General features: G+C 36.2%; 1 long non-coding RNA gene across 1 annotated transcript; it reads left to right on the forward strand.

Moving 5' to 3' along the window:
- Window positions 1–373: 373 nt before the first annotated feature.
- On the forward strand, window positions 374–16,989 carry LOC146526462 (uncharacterized). Its single transcript, XR_014879411.1, has 3 exons — window positions 374–974; window positions 1,065–1,251; window positions 16,359–16,989. It is a non-coding gene; the product is annotated as an uncharacterized LOC146526462 (long non-coding RNA).
- Window positions 16,990–25,605: the final 8,616 nt, after the last annotated feature.

Raw genomic sequence — 25,605 nt, forward strand, 5'->3', positions numbered from 1 at the left:
AGAAGACGTAGAGTAGCATGCAAGGGCGACCTTATCACTATTAGTGATCTAATATAAATGTTTATTTATTGAAACTCAAATTTATTACATACCTTTTAAATGATGTAATAGCGATTAAAAGGTGCTAGTTGTTTTAATAAGGCATTAGGTAATAAGTTAATTAGTATTAAACAAATGTATTATTTTAAAATAATACAGTTGAGCATGAACACTAATCACTCAAACACACGAAGGAGGTTATACGGTAAAAAAGAGATTATATTACACAATAGGAGAATAAAAAACAAACAAAATTATAAAGAGAGGTCCAGTTAAAGTACTGCCTACTGCAATATATACATGGACATGGGTTAGTAATAAATAGTCTTTTACAAATAAGTTAGTTTATAGTTTAATATTATTATATCTAATATATTTACATAGAGGACTAAATATAAACATTGAACACTAACGGCCGGTTTCTGAATTGAGTATAGTACAAAATCTCAACTAAGTATTCTTAAATGGTTGAGCACGCACTTAAGTTTTTTACGTTTCACACTTCAAAACGTACTTTCGTCAAACTGTAATCAACTGATCATTTGCTCAAATACTTTTGAGCACGGCTGTTGCGTTCCCATACACGTATAAAAACCGATACTTATCGGTAATCTGTTAAATTTTGTATTAAGTTGAGTGTAAAACTAAATTAACATTCCTAAATTGTATAACGTATTTGTGTAATTATTATTTCGTGTAGAAGTGCTTTTTAAAACTAATAATTTCAAATATTAAAATATTCATAATTATAGTAATTGACCGTGTTTCACATGTTTAAATAAAACGGATTATTAATGTCAACCAGAAAATAAATATAAACAACAGAGTGTTACTTTATTTCTAATAAGATCTAAAATGAATAATAAACAAAAAACTAAGCGGGCACCTAACTACACTTTAGAAGAAAAAAACACTCTGCTTTCAATAGTAGCAAAGTAAGTATGTTCAATAATACTATTCTCAATATAAGTATATGGCATTAATATTGTTGTATATTTAGTTCTACTTTTATTACTATGCTTCAGATACCAAAACGTTATAGATTGTAAGAGGACAGGAGCATATTTTGTGCAACAGAAACAGGCAACCTGGAAATCCGTTGTTATGGAATACAACAGCATATGTACGATTGGGCCAAGAGATGAACACATGCTTAAACATTTTTATAACAATATTAAGCATCGCGCAAGAAAAGATTCTGCAATCAAAAATGTAAGTAATAATAATAAATTATATCAGAATACCCATTTTCGCAAACATTTGTATTTAATAGAAAAAACAACAAAAATATTATAAAACTAATATTACTTTATGTCACTACACTTTATGTCACTTTAAGACTTAGGTTCTGAAAAAATTACATTTATTCGTAGAGAGCTTCGCTGACGTTTGTTATGGTTGACACACGTGGTAGTGAGAGTATCTTATTTTTGTGTATAGTATTCATAATTTTTTAGTACAAATTGCAGTTTTTTAAATAAAAGATCTGTGTTGTTAAGGTGGTAGGTTTGTGTAAGTGTTTGTGTTGTTTTTGTCGTTAGATAAAATATATTAATAGGTAAGTTAGGTTAGTTAGTTGTAAAATGGATGCAGAGCATCCACCCGATCCCCCTGACCCTGGAGGTGGCATAGGTGGTTTACAATCGATTTCCCGCAAAAGACAAGGTGATGATACACCTACTAATAACAATGAAGCCATTAAAAAAACAATTATTAACCCGGCCACTGCGACTCCATCCATTCAAAATTTATAAGTCCACCCTTCCCTATCTGAAAGTCCTAAGTCCTACCTTGATACGGACAAAGGCCCTTTCATAGTATATGTGTCAAGGGAAACTCCAGACCCTGCAGCTGGGACTTCCATTAAACCCATTAAATTTGGCCAATTCCTTCACATAAATAAAATAACAAATATCACCAGCGATGGTGTGAAAAGTGTTGGTCGCAACAAAATTAGCGTTGAATTCTCAACAGCTACTGCAGCGAATTTGTTTTTATCCAATCCCATACTCAGCTTATGTAAATATGTTGCTGTTATCCCAACGTTCAATATTACTAGAATGGGTATTGTAAGGGATGTCCCAGTCGATTTTTCACTAGATGAATTTGTAAGTTCCTTGGAGTTTCCCTCTTAAACGTTGCGTAATGCGTTTAAATAGAAAGTGTGTCAGTGAGGGTGTGACTACATGGGTCCCGACTCAGTCGGTTGTAGTCACATTCCGTGGTCAAATGTTGCCTGAAAGGGTCTTTTCATATCATTCATCCCTCCCAGTTGAACCCTATAGATACCCTACTATCCAATGTTTAAATTGTTGTCGATTTGGTCATGTAAAATCACAGTGCAGATCAAAGCCAAGGTGTTACAAGTGTTCAGAGTCCCACAATGGTGAAGCATGTGACAGAAGCAGGGAAAATTTTTATTGTTTATACTGTGAGAGCAAACATTTTGCCTCAGACAAGGACTGTCCTGAGTTTGCAAGGCAACAGTCCATCAAAATTACAATGTCTCAGGAGTGTATATCATATATAAAGGCTTCCGCTCGTTTCCCTCCTGTCCGCAATTCCTATGCCGATATGGCTAAGGAAATATCCTCCCCACCCACACTTTCTAACACCTTATCACCAAACTCATCTGCCCCTGTTACTCCATATAAATCCTACCGAAAGACAGTTTTCCAGTCTCCCCGTCCCCGCGCTCCTTTAGCAAAGGGATATAATAGACAAGCTCATCAAGCCTTAATTGCCAATTGTCCTTCTTCCCTTCCTAATGGTTCTGCTTTAAACCAAGGTGTTGACAGTCCAATGGAATCTAGAAAAGATCTATTGGTTGCACTAACTGAAACCCTTGTGAGTATCTTCCAAACCGCTGATGAACTTCCTATACCGTCCAACGTTGCCCAGAATTTACTAACAATTTATAAAATACTAAACAATGGAGCCACTGAGCTTCCTACAGTGGAATAGTCAAAGTATTCGTGCCAAAAAGCACGAATTACTTAACATTATTTCTCTGTATAATCCTGTCATTATTGCCCTCTCGGAAACATGGTTGGTGCCTGGCTCCCGTTTTAGGGTACCAGGTTTCGCCTGTTTAAGGGAAGACAGAAGTGACGGGTATGGAGGTTGTGCTATCCTTATCCAGCACTCCTCTCCTTATACCCTTATCCCTATCCCTCTTCACAGCCAACAGATTAATGCTGTTGCTGTGAGGGCTTTCAATATCTCCTTCCTCTCGATTTATATCCCTCACACCTCTCCCTCTCTTTTCCTTGAGCTAAAGTCTATTATCTCTTCTCTTCCTAGTCCTGTGTTGGTCCTGGGTGATTTTAACACTCATCACTCATTGTGGGGGTGTTATTACTGTGATGGATTTTCTCCTTCGTTGGTAGACATGATTGATGATGTATCTCTTTGCATTCTCAATGATGGCTCTCCGACTCGTAGGGTTAATCCAAATCAGAATCCTAAGACCGCTGTTGACCTTTCCTTATCTTCTCCTTCTCTTGCTTCCCAGCTATCATGGTCTGTTCTTCCTTCTACCCATGGTAGTGACCACTTCCCTATACTCCTCTCTATACATAATAGACATTCCCCTGCTCCCCCTCTAAATTCTTCCTCTAAATATAATTTAAAACAAGCTAACTGGAATGAGTATGCCGACTCTGTGGATTGCATGCTGGGCAATCTTCCTGAATTCGGTAATTTTGAGAATATCATTCTTTGCTATGATCGTTTTGTCTCTGCCATCTTGTCTGCAGCTGACTTGCATATCCCTAAAAAACACTCCATTCAGAATTGGATGCATTTCAATCCCTGGTGGGATCAGGAATGCTCTGATTCTGTCGATCGGCGAACATTTGCCGAAGAATCATATGCTGCCTGTATGATTATGGAGAATTACATTGAGTACAAGCGCAGAGATGCGAAATTTAGAAACTTAACTGGGAAAAAGAAAAAACTTGGATGGACTAATTTTTGTGAATCCCTTAGTCCTCGTTCTTCTTCCTCACTTGTATGGACGAATGTTAGGAGATTTCGTCGTTCTCTTAACAATAGTTCCAGTCCTACTTCCAATAATCCCTCTCTATGGCTTAATGATTTTGCTAACAAACTTGCTCCTCCCTTTGTACCATCTTATGATTTATTTGTATCCCAACTGATTGAATCTTCGGATGAAATGGATGCAAATTTTTCGTTCGAAGAACTCAAAAATGTCTTAACGGATTTAAGAGATACAAGTCCAGGTGAGGACTGTATCTCTTACTCTTTTATTGCTAGACTAAATGAGAAGTCTAAGAGGCACTTTTTAAATTTAATCAATAACATATTTCAATCAGGTAACATCCCCAAATCTTGGAAGTTCCAAAATGTTATTCCCATCCTAAAACCTGGAAAATCTCCTTCTGATCCTAATTTATACAGACCCATTGCTCTAGCTTCTGCTTTATCAAAAATTATGGAACGGCTTATAAAAAATCGTTTGGAGTGGATAGTGGAGAGCAGAAATATCTTAGCACCCTCTCAGTTTGGCTTCAGAAAGGGGTTAAGTACCACAGATAGTCTCAGTGTTTTTACTACAGACATTCGACGAGCGTATGCCAAAGGAGAGTATTTGGTTGGTGTTTTTCTAGATGTTGCATCTGCATATGATAATGTTCTTCTTCCGGTACTCAGGCAAAAATTGCACCAGCTGAGTATTCCGCCGAGGATGGCTCATTTCGTATGTAATCTGCTGACCGGTAGATCAATATCTGTGAAACATCCACTTCTTACTATACCTCCCAGACTTGTCTGGAAAGGTTTGCCTCAAGGTTCTGCTCTAAGTCCTCTGTTGTATAATTTATACACTCATGACCTTGAATTGTCTGTCAATAGTTTTTGTAACATTCTTCAATACGCTGATGACATCGTCCTTTACTACAGCTCAAAATCTGTGGAGGACATAACTTATCGTCTGAATACTGCTTTACACTATTTAAACCAATGGCTCTCTGATCATGGCTTGGCACTATCAGTAGCAAAGTGCCGGGCGGTAGTATTTTCCAAAAAGAGAGTAACTCCTGATTTTCAAATTTATTGCGGTAATAATATTATCCAATTAGCAGAAAATGTTAAATTCTTAGGCATGATTCTCGATAAAAGACTGAACGGAATTGCCCATGCTGAACATGTCAGTAAAAAATGTGAAAACGGCATCAACGCTTTAAGAGCTGTGTCTGGTGTGTGGTGGGGTGCACACCCTTATACTCTCAAACTACTGTACAATGCCATTATCCGTAGTCACATTGACCACGGATTATTTGTTTTAGACCCCTTTAACAAAGTTGCTACTGAAAAACTCAATAGAATCCAATACAAATGCCTACGAATTATTATAGGTGCAATGAAGTCTTCTCCCACCAACGCACTGCAGGTTGAGTGTGTTGATCCTCCCTATCCTATCCGTCGCCAATTCCTGTGTGATCGGTTTGTTGGTAAAATGTTACAGCTGTCATCCCACCCTCTATGGTCCAAGCTATCTGATTTAGCGGACCTCATTCCTCCGGGCAGGCCCCTACCCTACTTGCTCAATAGTTTCCTGAAATTTACTTCTCTTCCCCATCCCTTGTCCTCTTCTCCATCTAATCCTTTATTCTGTACACCTTATAAAGCTTTAGTGCACCATCCTTCTGTTATCACTAATCTTGGTCTAACCAAGGGAGCTGCTGACACCAACACAAAATTTCAATCCATAGTAAATGAAAATTTTTCAAATCACATCCTCATCTTTACAGATGCATCAAAGCTTTCAAAAGAAAGCTGTGTTGGTGCAGCTTGCTGGATACCAAAATTCAAAATTATATTACAATTTAAATGTCCTCCCGAATCATCTGTGTTTACTGGAGAGGCTGTTGCTTTGTTAGAAGCAATCCGTTTCACAGACTCCCATGACTTTAAACAGACTGTTATTTGTACTGACTCTTTAAGTTGCATATTGGCTATAAAGGGAAATCCATTTCATAGTAAACTAAGGTCTTCAATTATTTTAAGGATTCGTGAAGAACTGTACTCATGTTATTTAAAGGGTTTGGATGTTACTTTGGCATGGATTCCAGGTCATTCTGGAATAAGTGGGAATGAATCTGCAGACTCGTGCGCAAAATTGGCCGTCCAGTGTGGTAATTCAGATCACTCTTCTATTTCGGCCCAGGATCTGTTGTCTCTTGCATTAACTCATTTGGATGTGTCATGGTCTGAATTCTGGGAATTGTCAAAATCTCAGAAAGGTAAATTCTATGGTGCTATTCAACCTAATATCCCCAGGCGATCTTGGTTTTTCTCCCAAAGATTTACTGAACGGAGGATTATATCAACTATTTGTCGCTTGCGCCTAGGACATGCATGTACGCCTGTGCACCTAGCTAAGATCAGGGTCAGGGACCACTCACTGTGTGAATGTGGCCTAGACGACGGTTCCCCTCCTCACATCCTTTTCACTTGCCCGAAGCTAATCCGTCCCTTATACGACGTCCTTCCTCATAAAGTTCCCCGTCCTCTTAATGTTCAATGTTTGTTAATGTTTGTGTTTAGTCCTCTTTGTAAATTTTTATGTAAATATATTAGATATAACAAAATTAAATTATAAGCTAACCTTTGTATTATATTTCTTATTACTAATCTCTGTGTTATGTATATAATTTATTATACTAATTTTAACTTTATTTGTAGGTGAAGGCAATTTTAACTGGATCTTTTTTTTTTCTACATGCATTTTCCTATCGTGTAACACTGTCTATTTTTTACCGTACAACCTCCTTCGTGTCTTCTCCATACAACGTGACATTGGCGAAGTGATATGTGCTCAACTGGCGTGCTCGGAACGCCAGATTTAAAGAACCATACCAGACTTAGGTTCTTTTCCTTTTTTTTTCTGCCATTTTACATTTTATTCTTACCATTTAGTTCTTATCTTTATCTATGTATGTATGTAGTATATATATATATATATGTGTGTATGTATTTGTATGTATGTATATTGATACGGTTATATTTATTTATGTATGAATTACGTTTGCGGCAGTCGAGGGATTGAAAAAAAACCGAATAATTATTAATTATTTATTAATTATATATTAATACAATTATTCTTAAAACTAATGACTGCTTTAATCGAAGTGAGAATAAAGAGTGTTTTTAACTTCTAATAAGATATTATAATTACGAGAATTAAAACACAGGTGCATTGGACAATTCGAAGAAATCGCTGGGTGGTCGCCTGAGATCAGGCGAGTACTTTGGTACGTCAGCATATTCGTAGGGTTAGGGTTCCATAACTCCTCCACCCCTAGAGAGGCAACTATTTGAGAATGTTGAGTGAAAAAGTTGCCGGAGTACACGCTTCCTTAGGATCTTCTGGGTTATCTCCATTTTCCAAACTTTCCTCATTCTTTCCAATAGTTTTCTTATACTTTTTATATTGTAATAAAATGATAAGTGCACCTGCACTGAATAATATTGCGTATACTGGTATGGTTGTATGATATACTGTAGTATCTTTTTCGTGTTCAATGTGTAGCGGTGATTGCATCACAATTTTATCTTTGAGTCTATGGAGTCCATGAAGATTTATAGATGATATATTAATAGTTGTATCTAGGTGAGCAATTTCATCGGATATCTTTATCAATTTTAAGGGCTGTCCTCTTATTTCGTTGTTGTCGTTGATTAACGTAAATTCTTCGGATATAATTTGGCATCCTAGGGGAATAGTTATAAGGTAGCTGCCTTTTAATGATGTAAATTCGTGTTCATTGCATGATATTTGTATCTTTTGATTCTCAGGAAACGATATAATATAGTGCATATCGTCTAGTTTCTCCATAGATCCTCGTAAAAGATTAACTGTAGTTAAGTGACAAGATTCTTTCAATATTTGGTTAATAATTAGCTCGTGGATACAATCGGAATTTGTACGTATCTGATGGTTGAGTTCTACTTGGCAGAGATACCAGCTGCTATGTTTCGGGCATTCGGCCTCTATGTACAAGAATGAATTATCGTTTGTTGCAATGAAAGGAGAGGATGGGATAAGAGCCTGTGATTTTTTATTAGGTACTACTGCTAATCTATATAATAAAAAAATATCCTTAGAAATAATAGGAAATCGGAATATAAAAACTATTTGCTTATTAGCATAGTAAGAAGCCGGTTGAATTATATTATAATATTCTCTTAATTCTAAATTTAAAATACTATCTTTTCCGTAGATAGTCTTAAGCTTGTCTATCATTGAACTTAATATATCTATACTAATCATAGAATGGTGCATGCTTGATGCATGTATAAAAGCTAAACTATTTTCTATTCTTAATAATTCGTTCCTTAAATCGTCTATGTTTTCACTTAATATTACTAATAGTTGGCCAAATTTCGCATATTTAATTAAAGTCAAACCATTATTCATTTTGTTAGAAAGTATTAACATTAAGGTACTATTAATTTTACTTTGATTTTCTACTAGTTGAGTCAAAACGCTATTATATTTAGTGATCCATTCTTTGCTTATGCTTAATTGATTATTAATTTTATTTGTAATTTTCTCTTGATTATGTTCTAATAATTTTATAGCTTCGTTATACTTTAAAGCATCAGTATAGTCTAAGTTCCCTGTAATACTTTTTATAACTGTTCCGAGTCCATCAATGATTCCTCTTTTAGATCTAGTGGGTTGTAAGGATTTAATTTGAAGTAATATCTCGTCTAATTTGTTAAGCAAGTAATTTATCTGTATTTCATATACTGAATAATATCTAATGGCATGTACCTAAGTAATTGATTTTTATAATTGTGTAAATGATTCTGTAGACTGTGTGTGCTATCTTTTTAGATTTAATGTCCGCGAATTTAATGTCCTGAAGATGTACCAGGGGTAGCATCGCAAACACTAGGATCCTGTAACAAATTTGCTGCTTTAGGGATTCGCTTTAGTCGCGATTTTGCCATAGGACCACGTTTCTTTTTAGTGTAAATATGTATGGGTAAATCGACAAGGACAGTGTCTTGTGTATATCTAGGGGCTGTTTTCTGTCTTTCAGCTAATGGATCGGGTGCATATTCTATCTCAGGTTCGCGTGTATTATTTCTATTTTCAATAAGGGTCGTTCAGTCACTAAGGGATGATTAGTTAATGATGTCGTACTCTTTTTTCATCCGCTCTTTATAGGTCTGTAAGTATTGTTGTAACATTTGTCGAATGAGGTCAAGGTCAAGACAGTCTCGGGGGTCAAAATGTCCATTTAATAGATCGAAAGGTCTATGAAATTTATTAAGAGGTCTATCGTGACTACTGTCTGCCGTTAACGTAGAGGAATTAGATCGATGAGAGGCGGCTATTGTTGAAGAGTTTAATCTTTCAGGAACCGATACCGTAGAGGAATTTGATACCCTGCGTAAGGTATCGGACGGATTGCCTAATAGGGAATTTAATTCGTCGATTTCGTCTATTAATGAATTTGTTTCTTTTGCATGTATTTCTATTCTAGAGAGAGCGTCCGCGTTAGTATTACTCTTACCTTTTTTATATATCACTGTATAGTCAAATTCGCTTAATCGTAAACGCCATCTCGTAAGCCGTGAATTTGGCTCTTTTAGGTTCATCATCCATTGCAATGGTTTATGGTCTGTAACTATTTTAAATTTCCTTCCAAATAAGTAAGGCCTAAAGTACTTTGTTGCCCAGACTATAGCCAATAATTCTTTTTCTATGGTACTATAGTTTTGTTCACTGTCGTTAAGGGTCCTAGAGGCATAGCAAATTGGTCTATCGGATCCTATAGGGCCTTGTGATAAAATAGCACCTATAGCCACATTGGATGCATCAGTTGTGAGGTTAAATTCTTTATTGAAGTCGGGGTATTGAAGTATTGGGTCATTTGTTAAAACTGTTTTACACTTTTCAAAACTAGATATGTATTCGTCATTTAAAATGATTTTCCTACCTTTTTTTAGACATTGTGTAAGGGGTTTTGTTAATTTTGCGAAGTCTGGAATAAATTTACGATAATATCCAACTAAGCCTAGGAATTGTTTTATTTCTTTTGATGTTTTCGGTATGGGATATTTTTCTATTGCAGCTATTTTTTCGGGGTTAGGTTTAACTCCGTCTGCACTTATAATATGACCTAGAAAAGCTGTCTCTCGTTTTAAAAATTCTGACTTATCCATTTGGATTTTAAAGTTGGATTCTCGTAGTCTCTGAAAAACTTTACTTAAATTCACTATATGCTCCTGTAAGGATGTACTATAGACAATGAGGAATGGTAATAGGTATGAAATAATACTTCAAAGTTCGTTACAGTAAAGTTTTTACGTATACAAATACACTAGTTTGTGTTTCATTAAAAAAAACCAAGTAGTTATGATTTTACAGGCATTTGAAGTTTGCAAAAATTTCAAATGCCGCTAACAGGGTCTGCCAACGGTGATAGGAGATCTCGCGCAGTACTTTGTTTGTTTGTTACTCGATTGTATTTAGTGTTAATACAATTAATTAAAATGGATGAAGGATTCGAAAAATGTCAATCGGATAACCTACCTGTAATAGATAGATTTATGGTTGCCGATTATTTATCGGAAAATAGTGATTTCGTCGCCACAGAAATGCGAGGAGTAAAAATGCGAAGATAAGTTTTGTTGTCTAACTAGTAATATTAATTCAATTTGGGGTATAGATATAGATAATAACTATCTTACGTTATTTAATCTGAAATTATTTATTTAAAACTGTAATGTAACCTAACCTAACTAGTTTCATATTGTAGGTAACGCTATTTGCGTTAAAAGTACCAAACTTTTTATTCAAGTTCAAAGTAGTAAGATTGTTTTATAAGTGAAAATAATATAATAATAATATAACTAAATTCATGGAGTAAGTTGAGCATGCACAATTTTTTTTTAATGTACATTTTTAATATTTTTATATACTCGTATGTATATCTGAATAATATTTCTATTGTGATTATTGAAGATCGGCAAGAGAGAGTTATGGTCGTGATGCGTACTATTGCGTGCTATTGCGTACGTATAAGTTAAAAGAGTAGGTTATGTATGTATTGCCAAATGTAGATTACAGCAGAACACCGTGCACGTATTAAACTATATTATTGCAGCTTGGAATGCAATGAAAAGAAGCAATAAGTTTATACGTAATCTGCGAAGATTGTGCCGCCAGCAGAGGTGATTGTAAACATACCATGGCATTTATAATGGGCTACATCGTCGAATCCCGGCGTGTGTTGCCAGGGTCTGCCTTCCTGCTTAACCTACTCCACTTTACACGATTTGTAACGTCCTGAGTGGTTCGACCATTGGCACTCATGTCTTGCATCACGACATCCAAACACCGCATTCTTGGGCGTTCGGAGGTCCAGCTCCAGGGACAGGACAGACATAGCAAGGAACTTGCATCCGACATAGTTCCTACGCCGGCGCGCAACGTTGCTATACCATCTTAAGCCACGCTCTTGGAGCTTATCCGCTACGTCATGGACCCCAAGACTACCTCGAATGCGTCAGACCGCAGCATCTTCATTTCCGTGACGTGAAGCTCCTCAGCGTGCCGAGATAGTGCTGGCCAACATTTGCTGCCGAATAATAGAACCAGTCAGATGATGCTCTTATATATCAGCCCGTTGAGCTTGGGTGGTATTCTGCGGTCGCACACGACACCAATAACCTCCCACCATTTGGCCCAGGCAGCGCTTATCCAGCCATGGACATCGTGATCGATGCCTCCAGACTCATGCATCCAAGGTACTTGAAACTTTTCCAACTTAACGGCGGGCTCAGGACCTACAAGGACGGTGCTCGAGTTCGGGCTCCCTCAGGCTATGTATTCGGTCTTCGACACATTTTGTTTAAGACCGCTGTTCTCAAGCGCACCCTTCCAGAGGTTCACTTTACGGTCCAGCATTAGTTGCTTCTCTTCAATGAGTGTAATGTCATTGGCATACATCATCAGCCATTGAGGCTAGTCCTGGATGTGAGCCGTGACAGTACACTACAATAAATATGAACGAACTAAAAGCCGAGCCTTGGTGAACCCCCTACTGTAATCTAAAGGGTTTGGTGTCGCCAACAGCAATCCTAACCATCGCGAATCGCAAAGCGGGATCGTGGTACATATCTCTGATAATCTCAATATAGGCCTCAGGGATCCCTTTGGATCGCAATGCCCTCCAAATACATTGACGAGGCACACAGTTAAAGGCCTTCTGCAAATCTAAAAAGGCCGCAAATCTAATGCAGAGCTCTCCTTTTTTTCCTGTATGCCTCCATCAAAGTTCTGAGTAGTCTCTCCATTAAAGTAAAAAGTTAAACTGATTAAGTTTGTGGTAACGCAAGCCAAGCCAAGTGTTGTTGGAAAAAATCAAGCTTTCTAGTATCGATACTACAATAAAAATAATCAAAGCTAAAGATTTTGGTACAACACGCCATGAAACCGCGCAGGATAGAACTGTTTTTTTGACAAAGTACTATCAAAACTTCAATATCTTAAAATACAATGCTCGCTATTACATTATGTATGTGAAAAGAAAAGATTTTTAAAATATACCTATATATTATTTATTAAACGAAACTAAATTTGTGGTGGACCGCCAGCTAAAGAAGAGCGCGAACTGCGAGTGAACGAAGACGAACTGAGCGAGCGAGTTTTGCAAGACCTGTGACGTCACGCGAGTCGGATATGGCCCGACGGAATCTCGCGTCGCGCGCTTACTTTAAAGGACAATATCTCAAAAACTAATAGACGTATCAAAATAATTCTTTCACAAGTATTTTTTGTTTTTAAAAGACAATACGATGAGCTAGAATTTAAAATTAGTGATTATTCTCCATTATATCATCCATATAGACTAGGCAAATAGAGTTTTGTAGGCCTTTCAGCACATCGTCCATCACTCGCTGAAAGGTCGCCGGAGAATTTTTTAATCCCATGGGCATACGAAGGAATTCATAATGTCCATTTTCTACGTTAAATGCCGTTTTATGTATGTCCTGAGGATCTGTTTGTACCTGATAAAATCCGCTGGCTAAGTCTAAAGTCGTAAAATACTGACATTTTCCTAATTTATCTAATACGTCGTTAATGTTGGGGATAGGATATTTATCGTCTATTGTTTTTTCGTTTAATTTGCGAAAATCAACAACGATTCGCCATTTTCTTTTACCGGATGCGTCGACCTTTTTAGGCACCACCCAAATAGGTGAGCTCCATGCCGAATTAGAGGGTCTTATTATTCCTTGATCGAGCATTTGACCTATTTGTTTCTGTCTGTCTTCCTTCTTCATGTCTATGAACATATGGGTATCTATAGCTTTTTGTGTGGACGGGGACTTCGTCGGTGGTTTTAATCGAGTGTTTTAACTTATTTGTAAAAGTAAGAGGCTCGCCTTCTAGATAAAATACGTCAGCGTATTGGCTACATAGTATTTCTAGATTTTTCCGTTCCTCAACGTTAAGATGCTCTGTACGAAGTCGCGTCAGAACGTCTTTTACACGTTGCGATTGTTCATTGCATCTAAAAGTGATATTATTAATTTTTGCATAGACGGCTCGGTCCATTGAGAATATTACGTCATTCCTACTAGGATTTTTTACTTCTACGATACCTCTGCTATTCTTAACGGACGTAAGGCATTCACTAATTATGCAATTTGAAATTTTTTGTTCTTTTACGTATGCTTCGCCATCGTGTATATTAATAGGAATATTTAACAATTTTGATTGTCCTGCTGGGATTATATCTTCATATAAATTTACATTACGGGAGTCATGTACGTATATGGGGTTTGAAGCAGTCTTGGTAATAAGTGTTTTATTTTTATAATCTATTACTGCTTCCCATTTGTCTAACAAATCGGTTCCTATGAGTCCATCGAAAAAATCATGAAATTAATATACATAAAATGTTATATTACGCGGGTCATTAAATTCATTAAAGCTCGGTATAGTTATTGAATAGTCACTTCTAGTTTTGGCATGAACATTACATACTTCAAATGGATCGTAGTTTAAAGGAAAATTATTAAGATATTTTTCTACAACAGTTGGACTTAAAAAGGATTGATTGGCTCCTGTATATGGAAGGTGACGTTGTGTATGTAGATTAATTTCTATCTTAAGGTGTCGGACTTGGAGATTTTCTGAAAATCCTGCTCATTATCGTCAGATGTAATCTCATTAATGGTTTCTATTTGTGACGTAGTGGGATTATCGGTATAGTTTTGGGGATAAGCTTCATAGTAGTCATAGTCATAGTCATAGGGGTATTTTATGTATTCGTTACTGTAATACGGTTCAAAGTCTGTGTAATAATCGTACGAGTAATCGTCTTCAAAGTTATTAAAATTTATTTCCCTTGATTTAAAATAATTTCTCGGGGGAGGATTACCGTATTTTAACCAATTATGTCCTGTAAGTGTATGCTGTGTTGGTGGCAGTGGTCGAGACACAAAGTGGCTCACACCGCTCATAGGTCTAGGAAATCCATTGCCTTGATTGGGCTTCTGTGTGTTACTATTTCGAGGCGGTAACTTAAACATATGACTGTTAGGGTTGTAGTTCGGAGGTGGTGCACCGAACATTCTTTGTGTGTGCGTGGGTAGTCTAGGGTGTTGGTGTTCATTATTAAATTTAAAAGGCTGTGTGTTAGATCTATTTTGGTATATAGGTATACTTAGTGGAAATGTGCGTGGTGCGAATGTGTGGTGAGTAGCGTTAGGTCTAGCGTTACGGTTTTGTTAAATTTTGAAACCTCGTAACGGCTGTGCATGTACATAGTATTAAGTTCTTCCTGTACATATTCCAGAGCTTTTTCTATAGTTGGTGGTCGCATACAACGAATGCGGGATCCTAATGGTTCTTTAAGACCACGAACATAGGCCTGCATTGTTACTTTTTTATATAAATCGCGCTTTGCTTCGATAGTGGTGGATAGTGTCTCATGTAGTGTAACATAGGTCATTAACATGCTAAACAAATTTTGACAATGGTCATAAAATTCTTGAGGGCTTCTATTACCTTGTGTGGCTAAGGAGAGATCATTGTATAGGGCGGTCTCATCCCTTTGGTCGGAAAAGTTATTAATTAAAAGTGTTTTAATACCTAGCCAACTATCGGGTATTCCGTTTGAATTAATTTTGCTTGCTGCTGTGCCCGTTATCTTGTTTAAAATTCCATTTAACAAACATACGTTAGAAAATTCACTACCAGGTAATTCACTAAGATATTGGATCGCTAAATGGTCACAAATTTGAATAAATCGAGTTAAAATATTTGGGTTCCCGTCGAACTCCGGGACAAGGCGGAGGGCCTTAAATATGGTGTCCGGATCGTGAGACATGTTAACTAAATTAATTAAATTAGAATAACTACAATCTAAATTTAAATTTTTTATTTCTTGCGAATTAATATTTCTTAATCTATCTATACCTAACCGACGGGCTTGCCTAGATGGAGGCTCTCGGGTCCTAGATGTGTTAGGATGGAAAATTTTGGTAACTTATGAATAGGAAGGAGCCACACGAGAACAATTCTTATGTACTCACATAAATTGCATTATCTGGTCTCTTCTCAGTTGAATCGAAGGCTGGATTCTACTCCCGGCTGCCACAGGTCCGTAGATTCTGGATTCTCGAACGGTGCTCGATAGCCACCCGGGCGGCACGCGACGCGATGATAATTATCGAGTAATTAATTTAAACCGATCGCGAACCGGCCCGCGAAAATCCTACCGACTGCGCCAATTACGTTTGCGGCAGTCGAGGGATTGAAAAAAAACCGAATAATTATTAATTATTTATTAATTATATATTAATACAATTATTCTTAAAACTAACGACTGCTTTAATCGAAGTGAGAATAAAGAGTGTTTTTAACTTCTAATAAGATATTATAATTACGAGAATTAAAACACAGGTGCATTGGACAATTCGAAGAAATCGCTGGGTGGTCGCCTGAGATCAGGCGAGTACTTTGGTACGTCAGCATATTCGTAGGGTTAGGGTTCCGTAACTTATGCTTTGTATGTGTTATGTATGGTAAATATATTGTTATTTATTTTATACCCTTAATTATATTTTTTTTGCACCCTACCCCTATCTTAATTTGCTATGTCCTCTGCCTTAAGGTTGCCTGGCAGAAATTGCTATTAAGCAATAAGGCCGCCTTTTGTACATTTAGATAATGTTATTGTATTTTTGTGTCTTTTCTTGGGTGTACAATAAAGAGTTATTATTATTATTATTATTATTATTATTAATATTACATAAATGTTTAGAAAACGATACTTGGAGCAATTGTCTGTTCAATCAAATGAAGACTTTTCTTTACAACCATCGACTAGTAGCCAAGCCGAGCTGTGGTTGTTGAAGTGGCAAATAATGAAAGTGTATGTAGACTTTAAAATGATTAAATAATTTATGGGTCATAATCAGAAAAGTGGACATTTTCGAATTCGTAACGTAACTGATAAGTAACAACACTGATAAAGTTTGTTACGAAACTGATGACATAAGGCATTATACACAACAAAATAACGATATTATATGAATAAAACTATTGTTTTTTTTTATTTAATGAGACACAGATCAAAATTTTAAAGGTTCAATCGTTGAATTAACAGATTATAAATGTAAGAAGAAAACATAACAAAGTGAGAATATTAACAATATAATAATGCTAGTTCGTAACGTAATAAACTTATATTTCTAGTTAGAGATCACAAAGTTAATGATAAAATTAAATTCACTTTAAAATATATCAAAATTTGAGTCGTTATCATTGGAATTAAGTTTAATTTTTTGTGTTTATTCCGCATATCTTCATATTTAATAGAATTGGTCTTTTTAAGACGTTCTCTATATCTAAAAAAAAAAGCATTTGTTTCAGCATTTGACATAGGAGCTTACGCTTACTGAAAATACAAAAATATATATCAAAAAATAATAATCACAAAATCACAACTAATTTCAGAAAGAATAAAAATAAATTTTAACTAAATCGGTTCAGCTGTTTCTGAGTTTCACAAACACATAGACAAACAAGCAAACAAGCAAAAAAACTTAAAAATCATTATTTTTGGTTACTTTACGTTATGAAAAGTCACTAATAGTTTTTTTCATATGCCAGCATTTTTTTTTCTTATATACATATCTTCCATATACAAGCACCGGTTCGATAAAATTTTATTATAAACATATATAAGAAAACATTGGTACCGTATTTGTGAACTAGGCTTCATATTTTCTCAGTTTCGTTACGTAACGAAATATAACGAAATTGAGAATGAAGTCTGAGAAATTCTAACCTTTTTAAATATTTGCTCATAAGCCACGTGTTGCATGTGCAAGCACTGACGTTCTTTTTTGAGATTTTGTAAAAAGAAGCAAATAACATAAACAAGAAAACGAAATTATAGAATACTTACCAAAATAAAAGCCGTTTATAACCCTGAGATGTAATTTTACGCATTCCCTTTAAAACATTTGAACCCCTCAACTGCAGCGAGAACACTACTGGTTGTAGCTACGACAGCATTGACTTTTAGAATAATGGTGCCACAATAAAAACTAATATTAAATACCATCCAAAATAATTGCGTTCATATCTTAATTGTACGTTACTAGCCCTGAGTAACAAAAAGACAATATTTTGGGACAAATTTAGTTAATTAATATATATTATTTATCAAATAATGTATCAATAAAAGTAGTTCTATTTAATATTATGCATAAAGTAAAGTAATATAAACATACCTGAAATCAAATAAAACCATAAATATTCGTAACAAATCAATTTTTAAAAAGTAAAGTGGTGAATGGGACACGAAAAATTGTATGGAAGCATTTTGAAAGGTTTTTTGCAACTAACAAAAAATACTATTAAAAGCCTTAATACATTTAAAATATTACAAAAATCTTTAAGTTAATAAGTAAATTTATCTTAAATGGCAAAATATTTAAATTATCTTTAAAATTGTATTTTTAAAACGCATTCAAAGTAGCGGGACAAGAAAAGACACAAAATGTGCACTTTTTCTGATTATGACCCTTATATTTTTTATAATATAACTCTATCTATAATGTTACAATATACCTCATTTAAATGATAAAATAAACTTTAATAATGTCTAAACAGATCATTTTTTTTAGAAGAGTTGTGGGAATTTCATGTTAATATTTTTTTTGTTTACAGATTATTATAAGTGAAAATCTACTAAAAGATTTCAAGAAGTGTGCTGATGATCAGGTTTAAAGTGTTATAGGAAAAAAAAATATTTTGGGAAACATAAAATATCACCTCTTGTGGCGGTTGAACAGTTTCCAATACATGCCAGTTCAAATCCTATTTTTATATGTTTACCAAATAAATAGTAATACAAGCTTATAATTTATGTTAAAATAGTTTTTAACTGCCTCAATATTTTTTCAGAAAAATATTAAGAAAACAGGTGGTGGTACTAAATACTCTCAGTTTTGGATAACCAAATACACCCCAATGTAAACCCATATGATGAAGCAGCTGAATATTTTGGTAGGCCTAGATCCTAAATTTTACAATTAACCAAAAAGTATATTGATATATTTATTAAAATTATTTTTTTCAGGTGAAAATGTTGAAGAAAATTCCAAAAAAAGAGTTGGAACAAAAATCCAATCCATCTATAGATAGGAAAAGGAAACAAAAACTGCAAAGAACTACCTTATTAAAAACACAATCAGCAGAAGCGCTAAAAAGAATTTATTTTAAAAAAATAATTGAGTTGGCCTATTACCAAAAAAAAACTGAAATGCAAAGGTTTAGGTCTGAAAAAAAGAAAAATGAATTAGAAATTGAATTATTAAAGATTAAACTAGAAAAGGCCAAAAAGGATTTAATTTAAAGGAATACATCATACTTATAAATGTTAATTTTTTTACTCTTTTTTATTTTGTTTAGTTTTTTTTTCTTTAATTTTAGTGTGGACTGATATTATTATAGAAATATTTACAAATAATATGTTCCTAAATGTTAAATGAAAATTTTATGTTAAAATTTTATACTATTATTATCAATATCTGTGATTTTTGAGACTGCTAGGTTTTAATTAGGATTAAAAAAACTAATTTTATGTAAAAAATTGTTTTATTTATTAGCCTTTTATGTAGACAAATACTATTTAACAAAAAAAATACAGTCGAATTGATAACCTCCTTTTCTTACAGAAGTCGGTTAAAAAATTACAAAGAACCTATATACAAATACTATTTAACACTTAATATTATACTGATATAAATTTAATCTAATACAATGAGCCATGACTCATAAGAGCATGAGTAAAATAATTTTAATACATACAAGTAACAAATCTATGTAAAAAGGTATTTTATTACATTTTTAATAATAATAATACACTTATATAATGTGAAATATATATTAAAATGATAACACAAGTTTCAAGTATGAAGCAAAACTGATTTATTTTCAAAGTACCCCACACTACAATTATCAAATATAAATGTCAATGTAGGTACACAATGTAACCACTATAAATTATATATAACATATCTTTCCCCCATACCCATACATATTGAAATACTCATTACAATACAATTAAACAGTTAACAAAATAATAAATTACAAAATATTAATCTAATCAGTGCTTGGGATTCCAATTATATCTGGCCACAATTCTGGTGGTGGTATCTCAATAGGCATATCCGGTGTAGCTGTTCCAGATCTTGAGCTGCGAGCAGTACGGTCATCAACAATCGGGTCCTGGTCAATTACTGGTGATGTTACAGTACGTGCTAAGATCTGGTCAGCATGTCTACGTTGCAGCTCACCATCTTCCGTTCGCACCCTGTAGGAGCTAGGACCCTCAATCATCTCGACAGTAGCTCTTTTCCACTTCTCACCTGGACCATACATCCGTATTAGCACTGGTTGGCCCTCAGCAAAAGTGCGTGCGGGTGTTCTGTGTGCCGCTGCCTCCAGTTGCATCTCAGTAGTAGAGGGTACTGAGTCCGGGTGGAGAGATGATATTGCTGTCCTATATCTACGACCGTTCAATAACTCTGCAGGCGTTTTATTTGTTACGCTGTTTGGCACCGTACGAAGATAGTATAAAGCTTTACTCAATTTCTCACTCCAAGGCATCTCAGACGACGACATTTTCTTTAATTTATTCTTGAACGTCTGAATGGCACGTTCGATCTGCCCGTTAGTTGCCGGATGATACGGCGGTGAGTACAAATGTCTGATTCCATTTTTAGATAAGAATGAATTGAATTCATCAGAGCTAAATGCTCTTCCATTGTCCGACACTAAAACCTCTGGAAGTCCCTGTGCAGCAAATATTTTCCTCAAAACTACGACGACTGTGGATGCACTCATTGAGGGAATGATTTCAGCTTCAAACCATTTGCTGTAACTATCAATCAACACAAGAAAAGTTTTTCCTTGGAATGGTTCTGCAAAATCTATATGAACACGGTTCCACGCTTTATCTGAGGTAATCCACGTTTGTGGGTCTGCTGGTGGATTATTTTTGACTACCTGGCATAGTTCATGTAGGGAACATTACTTATTCTAAATTAATATTATTACATTTACTAAAATCATCCGCACGCAGCGCATTGGAACAATTCAAACCTGTTCCGAGTTTTTTTGCTATGCGTGTCGTAGGCTGCTAGCTAGCATCGCCACGTTTAAAGAGTCGGCTAGAATCGCTTGCGACATTCACTTGTGTATCCATTGCTCTCTTAGCTTGCATTCAATTCTCAACCTTAACTTCTTGCTATTACGTGCTAGTTTAGCTTGTATTTTCTATTGGTATTTATTTAAATTTCTTTATTTCCTTCTGTGATCATTTTCTCTTCACGTATCTGTGAGTTAAATAAATTTGGACAATTTCTCCACAAAATTTCGATTTTTAATTTTACTCATTTAGTGTAAAATAAATAAGATCATATTAAATAGTGGTATCACATCTCAACCGCTATATTGGTGACCCCTAAATTGGTGAGCACTACAATAAATACCCGCATATGTTACGCGAGAGGCCGTTCCTGCATCAAAGAAGATAATAACAGCACCAAAGGCTATCTCTCAATCTGACGTGGAGCAGACACTTGAGAGGCGGACAAGAAGCGGAAGAAGAGTCAAGTTTCCAGACTACTATCGCCCTTAACCAGGTCTCTGGGGGGGAGTACTGTAGGGAACATTACTTATTCTAAATTAATATTACTACATTTACTAAAAACATCCGCACGCAGCGCATTGGAACAATTCAAACCTGTTCCGAGTTTTTTTGCTATGCGTGTCGTAGGCTGCTAGCTAGCATCGCCACGTTTAAAGAGTCGGCTAGAATCGCTTGCGACATTCACTTGTGTATCCATTGCTCTCTTAGCTTGCATTCAATTCTCAACCTTAACTTCTTGCTATTACGTGCTAGTTTAGCTTGTATTTTCTATTGGTATTTATTTAAATTTCTTTATTTCCTTCTGTGATCATTTTCTCTTCACGTATCTGTGAGTTAAATAAATTTGGACAATTTCTCCACAAAATTTGGATTTTTAATTTTACTCATTTAGTGTAAAATAAATAAGATCATATTAAATAGTGGTATCACATCTCAACCGCTATATTCACATGCACTCACCGTTCTTTCGATCTGGTTATCCATGCCTACCCACCATACGTACCCTCTAGCATATGCCTTTGTCTGGACGATCCCCGCATGTGGGGCATGTAATAGTTTAAGTACCTGGTCTTGAAGAGCCGCAGGTATAATGACTCTATTGCACCACAATAAACACTCTTTATTGTGTGAAAGAGCCTCTCTTCGCGTCCAGTATGGTTGCAGCACAGGGTCGCTATTACGTGGTGGCCAACCATGTAAAACATGAAACGAAACTCTTCTCAATATAGGATCCTTCTTGGTGAGTTCAGCAATTTTGCGCACGTCCAAATTCCAACCCCTAGGCTGCTCCTCCAAAAGTAAAACATCTCTAACCATGTCTCTAGTCGCTGTCGATGTATCCGGGGCTGTACATCTGCTTAGCGCGTCTGCGTTACCAATCAGCTTCCCGGGTCTATATTTCGTGTCATAATCGTAACACCCCAGCTTCAAAGACCAGCGCAACATTCTCGGTGAAATCTGATCCGGTATAGGTTTCTCCCGGTTGAACAAACCGATCAACGGCTTGTGATCCGTCACAATAGAGAACTTCCGGCCCGCTAAGTAGTCATGAAATTTTGTCAATCCAAAAATTATAGCCAGTGCCTCCTTATCGATTTGGCCATATCTTCTTTCATGCGCTTGCATCGTTCGTGATGCCATCATTATCGGCCTTTCTGAACCGTCGTCCATGACATGTGCTATGATAGCCCCCAGACCATACTCCGACGAATCACATATAAGGAGTAATTCTCTGTTGATATCGTAGCCAACCAACGTTCGATCCGACGATAGTAACCCCTTGGCCATCTCAAATGCTTCCTGTTCCTTTTTACTCCATCCCCAAGGCCTCTTTGACTCAAGCAAGCGATATAAAGGTTCCAACACGGTTGCCTTGTTTGGCAAAATTTTTTCATAAAAGTTATATAAGCCTAGAAAAGCCCTTAAAGTTTCTTTGTTAGTTGGCGCCGATTTTTCTTGTATCTCTTTCACCTTTGCAGGGGATGGGTGCAGGCCTTCTGCATCAATCATATGTCCCAAAAACGTAATACTATCAGCTGCAAACACACATTTCTTTAAGTTAAGACGCAAGCCCATCTCTTTAAGTTTCAATAACACATTTCTTAGGCGTTGATTGTGTTCATGTAATGTCTTTCCTGCTATGGCAATGTCATCCAATAAACATGCCACTCCATCCATCCCCGCGAGGGCAGACGACATCACTCTCTGAAAAATACCCGGGGCTGCACTCACACCGAAAGCTAGCCTATTCACCTTCGTCAGACCAATAGGTGTGTTGAGTGTCAAGAGCATCGCAGTTTCTTCATCTACCTTTAATTGAGTATAGGCTTGTTTCAAATCCAATTTAGTAAATATACGCCCTCCACTAAGTTTCACGAAAGCCTCAGTTGATGTTGGTAGGGGGTAAGTATCCGTGTCTATAGCTGCATTTACCGTTGAACGCGTTGCACCAGGCGTTGCAATTCATCTTCAACCTGATGTTTCAATGGAAACGGAACGGGGCGTGCTTTCAAGAAACGTGGCGTTATATTTGGCTTAACATTTAACGAAACTTCCGGCCCTTTGTACATCCCTAGACCTTCCATAAATAAATCAGGGAATTCTTCTTTATAAGGCCTAACTTGCTCGGCGGACCAACACAGGCCTGAAATCTGCAGTCCTAACGCCTGAAACCAATTTCTCCCCAACAGGCTTGGTTCACGACCGGAGACCACCACGAGCTCACATTGGGCTGCCTTGTCTCCGAGTACTGCGCGTACATTCGCAATACTTAACACTTTCAAGGGGTCATGAGTCCACGTCATGAGTTTTAAATTGGTAGAATTCAAAAGCGGGGGGGTGAGCCACAGTTTGTGATACGTCTCCTCAGATATTATTGTCTGAAAGCTTCCTGTTGCATAAAATCGCAAAGCTATCAATAACTGCAACATAGGAGAAATGCAATCCCGTCGTTGTATGTTACGCACTAACTTTGGCTTGATTTTGTTCAGAATAAATGTGACTGACGTTTTGGTGAATCGGAAGCGACTCTTAAATACTTCTTCACTGTAGTCCGTGAAGAAATCAGGTCGATTTCTTGGTATTCTGCGTCGTTGTCATTAAATATACATTGTCATAGTAAACACAGTGACAATCATATGATAGAAACGAGAAATAAAGATAAGCTTGTTACACCAAGTTTTCGCCTCCAGAAAGTTAATAAATCCTTTATGGGTCTGAGTGTTATACTATGTATGTTATAATATATATGTTATACGTGTATATAATAAAATTCCGCAATGTATTCTTAGTTTGCCACTACAAAAGTTTAAAATATCTGTAAAAAAAATTCTAACAAGTAAAGCGTATTACACTGTTCAAGAATATCTAGAGGATAAGCATGTATGGAATTAATGTCTACTGAATGTAATGCAGGATAGCTGCCAGCTAATGTAATAGATTGTACCATTGATTTTGAAAAGAGCAACTGTTGAGTTTCTTGCCGGCTCTTCTCAGCAGAACTGCCTTCCGAACCGGTGGTAGCTTTTTGTTCATATGTTCATTCGACGATTCAAAAGTGCTTATAATAATTGCCTATTTGAATAAAGAATATTTTGAATTTGAATTTGAATTTGTTGCCTGCGTGGACGCAGTGGAGGCATCGCAAAGACGACAAAGATGTATCGTTGTCGCTCATTATCTTAAAAATATAGATTGTACTTCGTATATAGTCCAGATAAAATTATATCGTCGCGAAAAACAATTTATTATTTGGGATGTGACGATGCACAGCATCTGTGAGAGGGCGCTGTATACTTCCCTTTGATTATCCAATGATGTTCACTTCCGGTTGCTGTTTTGGACCAATCAGCGATTCGCCGGAAGTCACGTGGTCTCAGGTGGTAGGGCGCCGGAACGTATAAAAGGCGACACTACGCTTCTTACCTCATAGCGTCGTTATTTCCCATCAGAGTAACATTGTTTAAAAGTGAAAGTGCCGTGGTAAGTGTTGGAGGTGGAATTTCTTCACATCGTGAACCGGATTTCTACATCGGGCCTACTCCTGGGAAGGCCTCCAGCAAAGATGTTCATCCTCATCAGAGAATTTGTTTTTGTGAAAATCAAAGGTAAAAAATGGACAACGGGTGAGTCATTTGAACCTCTTGTTTAACAAGTATCTACATGCATGTAATTCTGTTCTATTGCTTGGTATCATATATACCAATACAGTAGTGGATTCTGAGCTTCACCGAACACGGCTGTGTTATAACCTACAATAAGGTTAGGTTAGGTTATCTCAGATTTTCAGCAGTTATGGCCCAATTTTATTCAGTTAACGGGCATTGCAAAAAGCAAGAGGACTCATCGCTTGTTTCACGCTCTTGGGAACGTTCTCAGCATAATATCATGCGATGTAAACGGAGTTTACTAAATAAATCGGTTTTCACCGAGTTTACTTAGTTGTATATTATCTATTAATATACTACCTTCGTTTCAATGCGATAAATTCGTTAGGAGCGTATCCTGAGCGAGTTCTGAAAAAACTGTTCTCATCATATATATCAGGGAAGCAGATTATTTAATAGTTGCTAGTTGTCAAAACTAGATGGCGTTGCCCGTCACTCTGACGTGACACCGATCGGAAGTGGGATCGGAACAAGCTCCGGTCCCAACCACCTTTTATTTATTTGTAATAGGATAATTACTAACGTTGTTGAAATGTTCGGGAGCGTATCCTAAGCGAGTTAACGAATAACAATGGATATATCTGTGTGAGTTTCTTTTAGCTTCTTTTGACAATTGCAAGCGAATACTCGGAAGAATTAGACACAAGGATTCGAAGACAATTTCAAAGCCTCCTGGC

Source organism: Heliconius melpomene, unplaced genomic scaffold, assembly GCF_056956725.1.
Source record: "Heliconius melpomene rosina isolate 202511_hmr_F unplaced genomic scaffold, ASM5695672v1 ptg000033l, whole genome shotgun sequence".
NCBI lineage: Eukaryota > Metazoa > Arthropoda > Insecta > Lepidoptera > Nymphalidae > Heliconius > Heliconius melpomene.